The following is a 14676-nucleotide window of genomic DNA, read 5'->3' as shown; positions in this document are numbered from 1 at the left end:
TCACAGTTATAAAAATATATAAGAAGTGAATGTGAAGTTAATAAATTTCTATGTCATTATGCTGTAAGAATGTGTGAATTTTCCTTGCTTTTATAAAAATACTTTTTGAAAAATATCTAAACACAATATTTACCAAGTAATTTGCCAAGTTTTTAAAGAACAAATTTTAAGTAAGTAGGATTTTCAGCCTGGAGAGAAAGTACAAGAGTTAAGTAAGGCACTTGCTTTGCATGCAGTCAATCCCTGTTTGATCTCCAGAAGCACCAGGATTGAGCCCTGAACCCAAAAGCAAGAGTAAGCACTGGACTCCATTGGGTTAAGCACAAAAACAAAGTAAAAAAAATAGCAAAAACTATTCCATTGCAAATTATTTTCTCATCATAGAAGAAGTTAGAGCTGAAATTGAAATTATCCACTTCTCTCTTGACTAGAGCAATAGCACAGCAGGTAGGGCATTTGCCTTGCATGCAGCCAACCCGGCTTTGATTCCTACATCCCTCTCAGAGAGCCGGCAAGCTGCTGAGAGCATCCCAACCACACTGCAAAGCTGGCAAGCTAACTCTGGTGATATGCCAAAAACAGTAACAACAAATCTCACAATGGAGATGCTACTGGTGCCCGCTCGAGCAAATCGACGAACAATGGAATGACAGTGCTACAGTGCTGTTGGTTTTGTCTTCTTAAGTGAATTACTTTGAAAACACTCTTTCCTGAAACCAAAGATGGATGTATAGAACAATCTTTAAAAATATTACATTTTAGTCCTGTGGTCATTGCAGTTAATGAATATAGAATGAGATTCCATGAGCTGATACTAACTTATATGAAACTCTTTCTTAAAGGAAATAGTATATATTCTCTCTGTCCTTAGGAATAATAAAATTTATGAAATCTCCTATATTAATGAAAAGTAAACTTTATTTAAAGCTGCAGTTTCTATCTATCTTTTTCTCTGAAACCATGCACTGGAAATTACACTATCTTTAGGGAATTGAGCATTAAAATAGAGTACTTCCAGAGAGTAGTGATATCTAGCTTATTTCATATTATCTTGGAAACCCTGTAGTTAAAGGGATTATAAAAATTATCTTGTTCAACTATCATTACAAGCTTGAAGTTTTTCTCTATCACCTCTGACAAGTTAAAATCCTACTGCTTGAACTCATTCTGGTGATGAAAATGCTTTCTGCCCGGAGGCAGCATTTTTTATTTGTGAACATCTATGATTTCACAAAGCCTTCTTTGTTAGGGTTGAAATCATTTTTTTTTTGTTTTTGGTAAATCTCTTTGTCAGAGTAATTCTCACTGAACAAGTTGCATATACTTCAATAGGACACTCTGTTAGAAGTCTGAAATCAGTGAATAAGAAAATTCCTCTTAAAATCTCCTTTTCATGTTAAACATGTAGACTTCTCTTCAACGTTTCCAAAATTGATGTAATAAAGTATTTCTTTATTCATAAATTTGGTTATTTTTCTTAGTAGTTTGATTTTTTCATATTTCTTTTAAACTGTGATTCACAATTTCCTCCACTATTCTACGATAGCTTCACATGCCCAATAAAGTGTGATTTTTCCCATTTTATTATTATGCAATCTGGGACAGTCTATTTGTGCCTTGTTGGGAGATTTTGTCACATATTTAAAATTGTGTTTTCTGCTAACTATAACCTGCCAATTATTTGTGGGATATAACAATAATCCCATACCTCTCAGTTCTTTCATTTTTGTAATTTAACCTTTTAATTCCAAATCGGATTTTTATTTTACTTATTGATTTTTTAAATTCATAAATTATTTTTTAAATTGTTCAGGACTGGGGAAGAAACCCAGTCACTCATACATGCACACCAGTTCTCTACTTCTGAGCTACATGCCCCTCCCCCATAAATTTTATTCAAATTTTTATTTACCATTACTTCATATATATATATATACATACATATATATAAAAACCCTAGTCTCCACCAAAAATTTTCTAGAAATAAATCAATACAATAAAGTGATAGCTACAAATAATGCAACAAAATCTGACACATTTCTATAAACAGTGAGACAAAAGAAACTAGTTTTTAAATCCCATTTGAAATGGCTCTCAAAAAAATAAATCAAGTACCTGGAAATCAATTTTACAAAAGAGGTAAAAGAATTATACAAAGAAAATTAGGGGCTGGAGCAATAGCACAGTGGGTAGGGTGTTTACCTTGCTTGCATTTGGCCGACATGGGTTGGTTCCCAGCATCCCATATGGTCCCTGAGCACCGCCAGAAGTAATTTCTGTGTGCATGAGCCAGGAATAACCCCTGTGCATCACCGGGTGTCTCTCTCTCTCTCTCTCTCTCTCTCTCTCTCACACACACACACACACACACACACTGTAGCACTGCACTGTCCTCACGTTGTTCATCGATTTGCTCGAGTGGGAGCCAGTAACATCTCCAATGTGAGACATGTTGTTATTGTTTTTGGCATAATGAATATACCACACACACACACATACAAAAAAAACCCTATATATAAATCACTGTTTTAAAAAGCAGACTATGATACCAGTAGCATAGAACAGTGGGTAGGATATGATCCCCAGCACTACAAATGGTCCCCCAAGCACCACTAAGAGTGTTTCTTGAGTGTAGAGCCAGGAATGATCCCTGAACACTGCTGGGTCTGGGCCCCTACTCCCCCCCAAAACCAAAAACAACACAAAAATAAAAAGGGAAAAACATGAAAAAATCTCCTGCCATTTAAAAGATATGACTAGAATAAAAAGACATCCTACTGTGTGGGAGAAAATAATCACCCATCACCTGTATATATATAAAATTGGAAGAGCTGTGACACATTTGATATGCCAAATACAGTAACAATAACAGGTTTCATTACCTTGACCCTGAAAGAGCCTCCAATTGTTGGAAAAGATGAGTAAGGGGAGGCTGCTAAAATCTCAGGGCTCAGACAAATGGAGATGTTACTGGTTCCTACTCAAACAAATCGATGAAAAACGGGATAACAGTGACAGCGCTACAGTGATTAGCTCATAATACTTTAAATGTGGGGGATGAAAGTCTGACCCCACTCACTGGATATATATAAGTCTCACCCACTAGCAATGTTTGATTGCCATCATCTAGTTAAAGGGTATCTTGTACTCCTTCCTCTCACTCCCATTTTATTTTTATTTTGGTACCTATTATATTTTTCATAGATTCCAAGAGTTGCTTTTGCTGTGTTTTGCCAGTTTATTTTCTTTGACTACTTATATTCCACATATAAACTAAACATCTTTAAATTATCTTTAAATTATCATTAACTTCTTGACAAATCTTAAAGTAAATTGCTTTCATAATTTTTTAATAGGGGAAAATATTTCATGAGTATTTGTACCACAGTTTATTCAATTATCTCTGGATGGATATTTATGTTCTGTGACTGATAAATATGAAGTTGAATAATGCTTCTATGAACACAAGAGTGCAAACAATCTTTCCAATTTGTTTCTTTCATAGTCTTTATATAAATTGCTGATAAGGGATTATATTTTAAATTTTATAACAAATCTCCATTTTTATTTTCAGAGACCTTGCAAGAACTTCTATTCTCCATAACACTGTAAGAGATTACTGTTGCTAGACATTCTCACAAACACTTGTATCAATCTTTCTCTCCACTAGATCCTTGTAATTAGTATCTGTAACTAGTATCACTGATAATTCTTGATGTTTTTATTTACATTTCCCTAATAAATGTTGAACATCTTTGTATGTCCATTTTTCTTTTTCTTTTTTATGTCATGTTCCAGATCTATATTTTTTTGTTATAAAAATGATTTTACCAAAGATTACATGGAGAAATCTGGAGAGATAGCACAGAGAATAGATTGCTTGCCTTGTTTGTGGATGATATGAGTTTGATCACTGACACCCCATATTGCTCTTTGGGTTTCCCAGGAGTAACCCCTGATCACAGAGCCAGGCTTTGTTGTTCATGTATGTGTAAGATTATTTCTAGGCTCTCTATTCTGTCCCAGAAGTCTCTGTGTCTTTTTACCTCCTCTTACTACCATGCTGTTTTAAGTCTTATTGCTTTTCAGTATAGAATGAAGTCAGAAAACAAAAATTTCTACAGTTTTTATGATTTTTCTCTTAGAACTAATTTTTCCTATATGGGATCCTTTGTAATTCTTTACAGCTTTTTGAAGTGTTTCTTCTATATCCTTATAAATGGCATGGAACTTTCAAAGTACTGCATTGAATTTACTTATTGCTTGAAGTTAGACGATCTTTTTAACATTGTTCGTTCTTCTAATTCATGAATATGGGATTTCATCTTGTTTATACTTTCTTTTACATTTTTGTTTGTTTGTTTGCTGCTGTTTTGGCCACTTCCAATAGACTTTGGGTCTTACTCCTGCCTTTTCACTCATGGATCATTCCTGGAAAGGCTTGGAGAACCATATGTGGTTCCAGGGATAGAAAACAAACAGGCCATGTCCAAGACAATTGCTCTACCATCTTCACTAACTTTCCAGTTTTCTTCTACTTCTTTTAAAATGTATTATTGTTTTCAGTGTGGAGGTATTTTGCCTTCTCTATTGAACTCTATTAAACTCTTCTATAATTGCTTTTATTTTTCTGCTACAGCTTCTGGTGCTCAGTGATTTGTCTGGTTTCCTTCTGAGGACTGACCTTTTGTGGTGCTTGGAGAACCATAAGTGATGCTGGAGATTGGAAGGAGGGTAAGTTGCATATAATGCAAACACAACACCTCCTGTAGTATGACATCAGAACCCACTCTTAATTTTACTCCCAAGTATTTTATTAATTCTGAGGAATTTGTAAATGGTATTTTTATCTTACTGTTAGCAGTGTCATCCCGTTGTTCATCTATTTGCTCAAGAGGGTACCAGTAATGTCTCCATTGTGAGACTTGTTACTGTTTTTGGCAAATCGAATAAGCCATGGGTAGCTTGCCAGGCGCAAACAGCGGGTAGGGCATTTTCCTTGCACCTGGCTGACCTGGTTTCGACTCCTCCGTCCCTCTCGGAGAGCCCGGCAAGCTACCAAGAATATCTTGCCCACATTACAGAGGCTGAAAAGCTACCCATGGCTTATTTGATATGCCCGAAACAGTAACAAGTCTCACAATGGAGATGTTACTGGTGCCCGCTCCAGCAAATCAATGAACAATGGGGACAACAGTGCTAGAGTACCGTTGTTATCTTAATTTCCACTTTCTCTAATTCATTGTTTGCATATGTAAATTGCTAGATTGTGTGCGTTAATTTTACATCCTGTCATTGCACTCATTAGTTATTTCTAGGATCGCTTTGATGGAGTTATTAAAATAACTATGCATATTATGATGAATCTATGAATGAGGATATTTCGTTATTTGTTTCTAATTTTTATTCATGTCATATACTTGTTTCATTTGCATATACTTGTTTCATTTTCTTATGCTTGCTTTTCTTAGATCTTACTCTTATCCTTGTACTTAAGAATCACTCCTGGCTAATCTCGGAGACCAAAAATGGTGCAAGAGATTGAAACAGGATTGCATTGTGTGTGGCATGAGACTTAAACCCCTGTACTGTCTCTGTAGCCCCAACTTCGAAATTATGTTGAATGGTAATGGTGAAAATAAATATCCTCTTCATGTTCCTTATCTTAATGAAAATGCTTTCAGTATTTTACCACTAAAAGTTCTTTTATTTGTAGAGTCATTGTGTATGGCTTTTATTACATTAAGGTAGGTTGATAGGTTTCCTATATTCTACTTATTTATATAAGTGGATATTGAATCTTTCAGTACCTATTTGAACATTCATGTGATTTTTTTAAAAGCTTTTTTTTAGTTGCTGTGGTATATTATATTATTTTTGTATATTGAGCCTTTCTTGGATTTGTTGAATAAATTACAACACTTGATCAGATATTGAATTGTATTTGCCAATGTTTTGCTTGGGATATTTGTATTTCTGCTCATCAGAGATTTTAGTGAGTAAAAGTCAGGTTTTGGGATCAGGATAATGAGGAAAACATATATGATAATATAGTTGATGATCACATAGGCTTCTATTAGAATCATTTCCCTTATTTACTTTCAAAGATTTTGAGCAAGATGTGAATTCATTTTTATTTACAAGTTTTGTAGAATACATTTGTGAAGGCATGAGGTTCTGAGCTTTTGATTTTAGTCTGACTTTCAATTACCCTTTTATTTCTGAATTGTATATACATTGTAATTCATATGTTCAAGCTATTTATATCCAGGTGTACATGCAGATTGCAGTCCTGTTACTCTGTGTAGCTATTTTGCTACTATATAAAATGAAAATTATACTCTAATAGTGTATAGACTTCATCTCTAAGCAATTTTTTTGTCATATCAGATAATGAAAATTAATTTTGACTAGCTGATGTTACCATGAGATACACATATAACTATAAAGATTATATTTTATCCAGATTCAGTCTGAAGTGGGTTTTCAGAATTTTTCCATCTCCAGTGACTTATAGAGCAAGACTTATATAAGCAAGACTTATAGAGTGACTTATAGACTTACTTGATTATATGATATAAGCTCACCCTGTAGCAAAGGAATGGATAATATTTTTAACTACTTGGGTCTGAAAATAAAATATATTACCTTCATTAATATTTCACTAGTCTGAATGAGTCATGTGGTCCCAAATCAAATGCCAGGGAAGCTAGGGAACATAAAAATATAAATATATAAATATTAAAACATAACACCATATGTTTTCCATATATAAAAACATACATTTGGAATATTTGATGAGGATAAATGGCATCTACAATCTAATATTCTCTTCAAGAAATAACAGTTTTCAACAAGGACTAAGAAGCCACTGATCATAACTGTGGCTAGATTTTCTCTGCCTTTCTCTTACACTTCTCTTAGAGAGAAAGATATATTAATGGTCTAACTACTGATTTAGAATAAATACTAATTAATTCTCACAATAATTGCTATGTAGCATAATCTTTTTTTTTTCATTTTGTAAGTCAGAATGAAGGTTTCCAACTCAGTTTCCTTCTACTTTCCACAGTAGCTGAGAAATAAAAAAAAATTCTCATGCAGTTTGCTATCTCATCTGCAATATTTTTGGCCATACTCTGGCATGTAATCTTTCCGAGGGCTGAGAGTTGAAATCATTTTGAGAAACTAAATACTATCTTATCATCTCTTTACATATCTGGAGGTTTAAGTGCTTTTTCCAATACTTATTCTATCTTTTCTAGCAAATTTTTATTCCCCAGCTTAGAGCGTATAGAAGTGAAATAGAATTTTTGGAATTTCATCTTGGGTCACCTGTTCAATTTATAGAATATCATTAGACATTGTAAAGCAACCGTTCTTTCTTTTTTTTTTTTGCTTTGCATATAACTATAACTTAAGATATTTAATTTTCTTTGTGTAGTTTATATATATAAACTTCAACTCACTCCGGGATATCTAGCTCTGTTATCACAGACATATGCTTCTGTCATCTTTTTGCCTGCTTTTATGCCTCTGCACCACTTTTATGCATTTTAAATTAAAAAGTTAAAGCAACCAATTATATGTATGCAGTCAATGTGAATCTTCTGGTTTTCTTTTAGACAAACTATTTTTCCCCCTCTTTCTCTTATAATTCCATAGGTATCAGTTCAATTTTGAGTTTTCATAAACATGTCTGATATAAGATTTCACAAAATTAATTTGCATATTTCATATGAGTGTGAAACTGGATTTATTTTCTTTATAGGTTTCTTATTTTTATAGGTGTTTTACTATAAATTTATTTTGATATTTAGATTATTGTTTTATATGCTTATATTCTTCTTGAATCTAGTAAATGTTCACTTTCCATAATTTTAATCAAAGACCCTATAAATTGACAAGAACAATACAGCTTTCATAGTCAAAGTAGTATTATCATTTTCATGTGCCTCTTATTTTAGTACATTTTATGTGGAAATTCTTCGCTATCAACATCAATAAATTTCCTGATGAAGCAAGCAATCAATGGTTAGATTAAATTACAAGAGGAAAACATTATGGCTGGATTGGATTTTTTAAATCCTGGAATTGAATAACCAAAAGCATAGGGATTCTAGGAACATAATGATCTGAATATATTTCCCTGATTACTTTTGAACCCAGATCAATTTCTGGAATTGTAAACTGAAGGGCATTGTAAAAATAAAAAATCAGAAATAATAGCTGGCAATTGAATTTATTTGTTATTCTTGCATTCTTGGGAAAAGGATCCATCATTTGCAATTGTCTGTAGGACATAACTGGCATTTAATTTCCTATAGACTGTGCAACTGTGATGGCCTCCTGATCCTTCCATTCCTATCAAGTTGATAATAGCCTATAATAGAAGGTAGAGTTGCCGGAGAGCCTTGGAGTTGAGAGAACACTATTACTTACACTGACAATCTCCTGGAAAACAGTGCAGACTGTTCCCTTTGACCTCACAGAAGGACATACATGGCTAGCATATTTTCTGCAGTTTAAAAAGTAAAGGAGCTTTTTGAACATACTATTTTCTGAGGGACAAGCTAAAAATTTACCCATAGGAAGTTTGAAGAAACATTCTGTTTTAAGTCAGAAACTGCTGTTTTGTCTTTTATTCAACTTTCAAGATAAGGCACTAGCCCGCCACACTAATATTTATACAGTTATATATAATAATTATACTTACAGATAGTTCTCTCCGTATGTATATGTAATTCCACAGTGAAGTGCATTGCAGAGGAATTCCGCACTTAGTCTAATTACATGGCTCTTGGTGACTTCTCTATATTCTTTTGGATACAGAAAGAGATCTGATTATTATTATGGAAATAAGCACTCCAACTTATTTTTCTTGAAATATCTTCTTTAGAAAACATTCCTTAGTGAGACCCTAAAATTCTACATGCAAAAGACCTAGATTGTACATAAAGATGGAATATTAGTGAAGAATTATCTCATATAATTATAATTTAATGAAATGCAGTTATTTGTAGACTAGTGCCTCAGTCAAGTCTTTGGTAGTCTTTAAAATAAATAATGTATCTGTTACATCCTTTACAGGTTGAACACTATTTTCTGGAGGTCACATATGCAGTGAGCTAAGAGTGTATTTTCTTTTGAAGTATCCCCCAGAGCTGAAATAAATGGTGCTAGGTATTAAATACTTTTAATTCATATGGACATCTCTTCACTGTCTTCAAAGTTATATTTCGTTGCACTAAACAGTATAAGTTGACACTCTGGTATGGTCTAAAATTCAACAACAACAACAAACTTAACATTTTAACACATTATTTTTTTTTCTAGAAATTATGTTCGCAATTTGGAAATGTCACTGTCACTGTCACTGTCATCCTGTTGCTCATTGATTTGTTTGAGCGGGCACCAGTTATGTCTCTCATTGAGAGACTTATTGTTACTGTTTTTGGCATATCCAATATGCACAGGTAGCTTGCCAGGCTCTGCCTCGCGGGCTCGATACTCTCAGTAGCTTGCCGGGCTCTCCGAGAGGGGCAGAGGAATCAAACTCAGGTCGATCACGTGAAAGGCAAACGCCCAACAACTGTGCTATCACTCCAGCTCTTGGAAATATATAATAAAGAATATTTTACTATTTAGGGACATATATTTTGCCTAGGGAGAGACATATATAAATTTTTGGTTAATAATTTCAATAGTTGTAAGTTAATAATTTATTTTCTGTATCTGGTCAACCAAATAAAAAATTTGGGCTGAAATTCATTTGCATTTTATTATAACTCCTAAAAATATGAAGATTTGAGGTCATATTGTTTTCCTTTGCGCACCACGACAAACTGCATGAGTCCCATAACAATCCTGTTAAGTTCCTGCATTAAATGTATTAAAAATATTATTATTTTCACCACAAATTTTTTTATTTTAATTTATTTATTTTTAATTAGTGAATCACCGTGAGGGTACAGTTACAGATTTATACATTTTTGTGCTCATGTTTCCCTCATACAAAGTTCGAGAGCCCATCCCTTCACCAGTGCCCATTCTCCACCAACAGTAAACCCAGCATTCCTCCTACCCTCCCCAATCCCATCTCCCCCCACCCCACCCTGCCACTATGGCAGGGTATTCCCTTTTGTTCTCTCTCTCTAATTAGGTGTTGTGGTTCGCAATAGAGGTGTTGAGTGGCCATTGTGTTCAGTCTCTAGTCTATATTGGGCCCGCATCACCCTTCCCCCGCATGGCCTCCGACTGCAGAACGCATTACACTTCGTGATCCCTTCTCTGAGTTGCCCTCTCCCCAGAATGTGAGGCCAGCCTCCAAGCCATGGAGTCAACCTCCTGGTACTTATTTTTACTATTTTTGGGTGTTTGTCTCCTACTCTGTTATTCTATATTCCACAGATGAGTGCAATCTTTCTATGTCTGTCTCACTCTTTCTGACTCATTTCACTTAGCATGATACTCTCCATGCCGATCCACTTATATGCAAAATTCATGATCTTCTTTTTTCTACCAGCTGCATAGTATTCCATTGTATAGATGTACCAAAGTTTCTTCAACCAGTCATCTGTTCTAGGGCACTCGGGTTTTTTTCCAGATTCTGGCTATTGTAAACAGTGCTGCAATGAACATATAAATGCAGATGTCATTTCAACTATACTTTTTTGCTTCTCTGGGATATATTCCCAGTAGTGGTATTGCTGGGTCAAATGGGAGCTCAATTTCTAATTTTTTGAGAATCGTCCATTTTGTTTTCCAAAAGGGCTGAACCAGTCGGCATTCCCACCAGAGTGTAGACGGGTCCCTTTCTCCCCACATCCTCTCCAACAGTGGTTGCTTTTGTTCTTTTGGATGATTCACCACAAAAATTTTTGATTTAATTTTCTAATGCATGTATCAGCTTCATAGCCTTTATCACCTTATAAAACAATCACTTATACATGTACTTTTCTCTTTCGCATTATGTTGCTGCTATTTGACAATAACTGTGGGTCACATGCACACACAGACTCACACACACATTTAGTCATAGTGCTCACAGGATTTTTGTTGCACAGGTTACTAATGTTCACTCAGTTGGTTGTGGTCTCACATACTTAGCTCTGTTACTCAAAATAAATCCCACACTTTGGAATAGTGAACAGAAGTGCTTTGAGGATCACACTTGCTATGTGGTGTAGGTCTATGTGGTAATGAATTTGAAGCCTCATGCCTGCAAGGTGGTTGTTCACTCATAAAGCTACATTTCTGAGCCCCACTTATAAACTTTTATATCCAATTTGTACTGATCAACATAAGCTAATGGGAAAAATTATCTACTCAACACCCATTTGATAAAGGGTTAAAATCATATATGCATACATATATACAGATTCATATATATGTATATGGCACTTGTAGACATCCAGGAGTAAAATATCCAATCCCATTAAAAAATGGGGAGAGGAGATGAACAGAAACTTCCTCAAGTGTCAAAAACAAATGTCAAAAGGAACATTAAAAACATGCTCTACATCAGTAATCATCAGGAAGACACAAATCAAAACAGTAATGAGGTATCATCTCAAGCCATGGAGACCAATACACATCAAAATAAACAAGAAAAACTAGTGCTATCATGGATGTTGAGAGAAATGGACTCAGTCATTGCTGTTGTGAATGCCAACTGGCCCAGACTTCTTGGCAAACAATATGGACATTTTTCAAAAAACTAGAAATTCTGCTTCCTATAACTCAGCAATATTGCTCCCCCTAGAATATATTCTAGGGACGCAAAAACATAATGCAGAGAAGTCATCTTCACCCATACATTTAATGCTGTACTATTCACAAAAACCAGAATCTGGAAACCTCCCAAGTGCCAGGAAACAGAGGAGGAGATAAAGAAATTATGGTACAACTACACAGTGGAATATTATGTAGCTACTAGGAAAAATTAAGTCATGAAATTTGTTTATAAATGAATAGACCTAGAAAGTATGATGCTGAGTGAAATGAGTACTTTATTCTGATGTGTACTTCATAATGCATACTCTTGAGAAGCTTGTTTATTTGAATATAGAAAGAGAAATTAAGAAATGTTGCAAATTGCATAAAATAAAGACATTTGTTTGAAGTGACATAGCTAAGAGACAAAGATTTGCATTTTATCCCCCATGTACTCAGTGGATAACTGGAAATAAAATTGTGTAAGCAGTATAGAGAGTAGTTATATGTACAAGAAGGGCTAAATTAGTACTTCTGCCTTATTTAACACATAGAAGAGAGACCCAGATTGCTGCTTCTTATGGTATTGGTATTTCTTGTGAAATGTTTCAGACATGTTCAAAAATAGGGGGAAGTACTAGAGATAATCATCACCTATAACTTTTTATATTTACAGAACTGAGGCTAGGGAAGATAAAATCATATGTCAGAAGAACAGCCCCTAACAAATCTTATCAAGCTCCTTGGCACCATCAAACTACAACATAGCCTTTCCAGAATAAAGACTTATTTCCCTATATTTATTTTATGCAAAGATGTCTTTTGGGACTATGCAAGCAAATGACTTTCTAGGATGCAAGTCAACTAGAGCTTGTGCCTTGATAATACATTCTTTTTTAAAAATTTTAATTTTTTTATTGAATCACCATGAGATCCAGTTACAAAGCTTTCATGTTTGAGTTTCAGTCATACAATGATAGATCACCTATCCCTCCACCAGTGCACATCCCCACCATTAATGTCCCCAGTATCTTCTCCCCATTCCAACCTTCTCCCTGCCTCTATGGCAGAGAATTTCACCTATACTCTCTACTTTGGGGCATTACGGTTTGCAATATAGATACTGAGAGACTATCACGTTTGATCCTTTATGTACTTTCAGGACACATCTCTCATCCCGAATGATTTCTCCAGCCATCATTCACTTTGTGATCCTTTTTGTATTCCAGGTGCCTTCTCCTCCAGCTCATGAGACAGGCTTCCAATTACAGAGCAATATTCCTGGACGTTGTGTCCTGGGATGTGAGTCTCATATTATAGTTATTTTGTATTCCACAAATGAGTGAAGTCATTCTATGTCTGTCCCTCTCTTTCTGATTCATTTCACTCCATGACCATCCATTTATAAGCAAATTTCATGACTTCATCTTTCCTAACAGCTGCATAGTATTCCATTGCGTAGATGTACCAACATTTCTTTAACGTGTTGTCTGTTCTCAGGCACTTGGGTTGTTTCCAGATTCTGACTCTTGTGAAGAGTGCTGCAATAAACATACAGGTGCAGATGCCATTTATACTGTGCTTTTTTTGCACCCTCGGGATATGTTCCCATGTATGGTATTGCAGCTTCATATGGAAGCTCAATTTCTAGTTTTTGAAGGAATGCCCATATTGTTATCCAAAAAGACCGGACCAGTCAGCATTCCCACCAACAATGAAAGTATCCCTTTTCCTCACTTCTGCCCCAGCACTAGCTGTTTTTGTTCTTCTTGCTGTGTCCCTGTCTCTGTGGTGTGAGATGATATCTCATTGCTGTTTTGATATGCATCTCCCTGATGATTAGTGATGTAGAGCATTTTTTGTGTGCCTTTTGGCCATTTGTATTTCTTTTTAGAGGAACATTCTGCTCATTTCTTCTCCACATCTTTTGATGGGATTGGAGGTGTGTTTCTTGTGTAATTCTACTAGTGTCTTGTATATCCTTGATACACATTCTTTCTGATTGAGCCTTTTGAGCATCAGAAGAATCATACCTTTGTGGTTACATGCTAGAAGTTGTGTTGAGTTGTGTCTATAGTGATACCCAATCTGAATCAATAGCTGTGATAAGAATTAACGCTTGATTATGTTTTTCATAATCTATAATCATTTCCTGTATAACCCTTGAGACTCATCAAGACTATACTTGAGCCACATAGTGCTGTGCTAGGAATCACAACCTTTGTTTTTCATCTTCATGGCAGCTCTAACTCCTAATACCCTAAGGAACTAGATTTTGGTATCCTAAATTCAGGAAAAGAAGAAACACAAAATCCTTCTACAAAAATAGATGGTTTATATATTAGGGAATCTGCATGAGAATGCTGCCTCTCTTGGATTTTCTATTTTCACTATACGTTCTGAAACCACTGCCAAAACAATTTAAGGTTTACCCTGAGTAGCAAGGAAAAATGGTATTTTGAGTTTTGGAAAATAAGCATAAATATAGAGACAATAATTAATAAATTATGAAGTATGATATCTTTCTTTCTAAAATTATTTTGTTAAATGACATTGTCATCATTTGAGGGAAATAATGAAGATATTTTGCCAAACTGATCAGCATCAACCCTTATCACACACAGGCTCTGAGTCTTTGAACTAAGTGACCCTCTAAAATAGCAATTCTAGTTGCATTTGTCAAAATATTGAAAATTTGTCATTCAGTATACGTTAAGAAGCACTTATGTGAACTCCTGTGTATCAACTTATTTCATTTCTACAGTTAGGTAACAAAAGCCATCTATCTTTATGAGCCAAAGCTCATTTTCTCCCTCTTATTTATTTTGAAATGGCACCCAACTCTCTTTGATACTTGAATGATGTGATCTGCATTCTACCACTCTAGAATTCTACTACTTCTGCTGAGTTCATAGTCAATGTTCACCGAAACATCACACACTAATACAATACCTCTAGTAC

General features: G+C 34.9%; 1 long non-coding RNA gene across 1 annotated transcript in view; it reads left to right on the top strand.

The window, feature by feature from the left end:
* LOC129401917 (uncharacterized) overlaps positions 1-14676 on the top strand; it is a 46333-nt gene that overhangs the window by 28551 nt on the left and 3106 nt on the right. Inside the window, exon 3 of the long non-coding RNA XR_008628435.1 lies at positions 4640-4734. This is a non-coding gene — a long non-coding RNA (uncharacterized LOC129401917). The remainder of the gene's footprint in view (positions 1-4639; positions 4735-14676) is intronic.

The sequence above is a fragment of the Sorex araneus genome, chromosome 2 (assembly GCF_027595985.1).
Source record: "Sorex araneus isolate mSorAra2 chromosome 2, mSorAra2.pri, whole genome shotgun sequence".
NCBI classification, from domain to species: domain Eukaryota; kingdom Metazoa; phylum Chordata; class Mammalia; order Eulipotyphla; family Soricidae; genus Sorex; species Sorex araneus.
The sequence above is the reverse complement of the archived record's forward strand: the minus strand, read 5'-3'. Positions and strand labels throughout refer to the sequence as shown.